Source organism: Lacerta agilis, chromosome 1 (assembly GCF_009819535.1).
Source record: "Lacerta agilis isolate rLacAgi1 chromosome 1, rLacAgi1.pri, whole genome shotgun sequence".
NCBI classification, from domain to species: domain Eukaryota; kingdom Metazoa; phylum Chordata; class Lepidosauria; order Squamata; family Lacertidae; genus Lacerta; species Lacerta agilis.
Genome location: NC_046312.1, coordinates 70,814,240 through 70,817,734, shown reverse-complemented (window position 1 = coordinate 70,817,734; position 3,495 = coordinate 70,814,240). Strand labels below are relative to the sequence as shown.

At 40.2% G+C, this 3,495-nt stretch overlaps 1 long non-coding RNA gene across 1 annotated transcript; it reads right to left on the bottom strand.

The window, feature by feature from the left end:
• Positions 1 to 231: 231 nt before the first annotated feature.
• LOC117049414 lies at positions 232 to 3,495 on the bottom strand. Its single transcript, XR_004426994.1, has 2 exons — positions 3,259 to 3,495; positions 232 to 731 (listed from the first exon to the last, which is right to left on the bottom strand). It is a non-coding gene; the product is annotated as an uncharacterized LOC117049414 (long non-coding RNA).

Here is a 3,495-nt window from a genome sequence, read left to right as displayed (position 1 = left end):
CTATAGGCTATATACTCCTTTATGTGTGGCTTATTATACAATGTTTGTTTCAGAATGCTAATCAGCAGACAATAAATAGGCATGCTTTTTAAAATGTTTAAACTTTAAGAAGTTTGTTGCTTGCTATTGCAGTATTTAACTTTCACATTTTTGTGAAATGCCTTCAAATCTTCATGGGAAAGGCGGCACATGCATTAAAAGACTAAATAAATCATTCCGCAGACATTAACCTTTATGTCTTTTTCCACCCATTATATTTTCAGAATAGTGAACACCAAGTGAATTTTGCTACTGCAGGTAGTAGGCAATTTTAAAAGTACATAGTCCATCAGAAATCGTATAGGATACGAAACGTTCTATGTGATTGTCCCTTAAATAGAAGCATAATCTATTTCAAATTGCTCTTATAGCTTGAAATCCACTTTGCCCTGTGCATCGTGGAACGTGGTAACATATTTGAAGGTCCAGGTAACTTGGTCATAAACATATAACATGATGCTGTGCAATCAATTTATGTGTTACCAACAACAGAAACAATATGCTTCATTGCCTTCAGTACTGCAGTAAGCATTAGCTCCTGAAACTCCTTTCTTGCTGGTGTTTTAAATAGCACTTCTGAACTGGAACATCTGTGTCGCTCTTAAAGAAGATGGGAAGTCTGCCCTGGGTTGTGTTCCTCTAAAGGACAATGCCAGTTAATGCTTATCACCTTCGTTCTTTGCCGGTTCAGCCTGTAACCAAACAAACAGAGTATTACTGAAAAGTTTGGAGGGAAGTATTTAACTCTTCAACCAACATTCATAGAAAAAGGGCCATATGTTGAGGCTTGACTCAGAGGCTGAGTTTATGGTGTGCAGGTACAAACTGGTCTAGGGATAACACCTTCAGCTTTCCTTTTGTTCCTCTTCACTAGGCGATTCAGCATGAGAAGCAAATCAATTACCTGGACGCATTGGGTCAAGTATGCATAAGACCTTATTTGCATAATTTATGTTATTCTTATTCTTTTACATTGTTTATTCTGGTTTTCAGAAAAGAGATATGCAGGGCTTAGATACTCAGCACATCACCAGGCACTGACCACTAACTTTCAAGCTTAACAGCTTTGCAACCATTGGGGATAGAAATCAAAACTGAGACGGTCAGGAATCTGATCTGTGCCCTGTGCCATTTGTAGGTTGAAACCTGAGAAGAGCAAGTAGAATTTCACTAATGCACCAGGGCTTATCTGGCTCCCCCCCCCCCCAAGCCCCTGTGGCCTCTCAAGGGACACTCTGGAGCAACATATGGGACGAATGCAACAGGATGGGAGTGACAGAACCATGTTTAATCTGCCTGTGAGTTGTCATTAAATCAAATTTGTTATAAAAGTGATTAAATGGAAGCTTTCTGGGGCATGAATAACTAAAAAGTAGATTTAACCTATTTTGTGGGTGTGCACAAATGCAAAATATTGTACAATATTTGAAATATTTTTAAAATATTTTTATACTATGCACTTTATCCCTTCCATCTAAAGTTTACTCAGTAATTAGAGTTAACTATGATGTTGAGTTTTAAATAGGCTGCTGAACTACTTGAGGACAGACACATCTTTCCCAAACCATATCTGTGTTTCTCTTGACTGGGCCAAACATTGGAGCTCATTTGATCTGAGGATTAGTGCAGAAGGCTAATGGGACTTAGTGAGCCAAACACCTCAAATGCTAGTGGATGGAGACTAGGGGCAAAGTGTGTGTGTGTGTGTGTGTACAAACACCACACAGTTTGCCTGTGCTCACTAAAGTATCCTGCTGCCTTCAGATGTGGCAGTGTTCAAGTAAGCTGTGAAGATCTCCCTGTGCTTTTGCACCACCAGACACACAATTCTCATAAAGTTTACAAATCCCCAGATTAATGATTGAATCAATTCCACAGGACATGTGACGTATGCTGTTCTACTGTATACAAAGAATGTGTGAATCTTTGCTTGGGTGCGGACAGTCCATCATCTTCTTGCCTGGCAGTGTCTGTCCCACTCCCGCACAAGATGCAAGGAGAACAGGCTGCTTTTTGCTGTACGTCTATACCTTTCTTGAATAAATCATCAGAACTGTTCAATTTTCATGTCTTTAGAATCCTTACTCGGAATTCCCACGTATCTTGAACCCCCATGAGTTTTTCTCCAGCTCTGAGACTGTAAAGGTAAAGGTAAAGGACCCCTGACAGTTAAGTCCAGTCGCGAACGACTCTGGGGTTGTGGTGCTCATCTTGCTTTACTGGCTGAGGGAGCCGGCGTTTGTCGGAAAACAGTTTTTCCGGGTCATGTGGCCAGCATGACTAAGCCGCTTCTGGTGAAACCAGAGCAGCACACAGAAACGCCTTTACCTTCCCACTGGAGTGGTACCTATTTATCTACTTGTACTTTGACATGCTTTTGAACTGCTAGGTTGGCAGGAGCTGGGACCGAGCAATGGGAGCTCACCCCGTTGCGGGGATTTGAACTGCTGACCTTCTGATCGGCAAGCCATAGGCTCAGTGGTTTAGACCACAGTGCCACCCACGTCCCAGAATATAATAGCAAACAGTAAAATTAAATAACAGTAAATAATAATTAAACAGTTAACACTTATCAGTTACAATAAAGAATTACTGAACTGGTATAATCAATATAAAAATTGATTGTTTTTATTATCCTTCTGAACTATAAGGAAAGGGCTGTCTCACCTAGAGAAAGGCTTAATAATTAATAGGTATTTTGGAATCAATGAAATAAAGTTGTAGTTTTAAAAAGCTTTTAAAAAGCTTCAATAGTCTCCATCAACACCTGTAACATGCCTTATCAGTATGATTAGTGGAAAATGTAGGACACATCTAGTATTGCATATGGGTTGGGGCTCGTGCATATCTCCTCCTTCATGCTTAGGGTAATGTTTGGGCACTTCTTTGCTTAATACAGCACCCCATATATTCTCATTGCCACAATTCCCTGGATGGTTTACTGTGAGGTAATGTGGCTTATATAGGTTTACACACATGTTCTAAAGGCACACAAGTCTTAGCTCTATTTAAAGGGTGGGGCCATTTGTCCTGATGGTGACAGTTAAGTACCTTGGCATGATGAGGGTGCTTTCCTATTGTCTGGGTGCAAAACCACATAAAACAGTGGACTGAACACATCCTAAGTTTGTAAGAATCCAACTCTTTGGTTTTGCATCAAACAGCAAACTAGGGTGACATAGTGCAGCATTTCCAACTGGTATTTCAAAGTTTACTCACCTTAGCGTTTGGAACTCTATGCATCAGATGCAAAGCCAAAAGGAAAATCAGCCAACCAACAACAATCATTGTACAATTTCTCAGAGTTTTCCCACTTACGGAATGTGACTTGATATGGCTAATTTTTAAGGACAAAAGAAAATCACCTTTCAGCTGATTTTAGGCAGCTCAGTACTTTGGCTTTCTTGGTGGCTATTTGTGATGAGCCAGAGTGTGCAATGAACTAGATTGTGACAT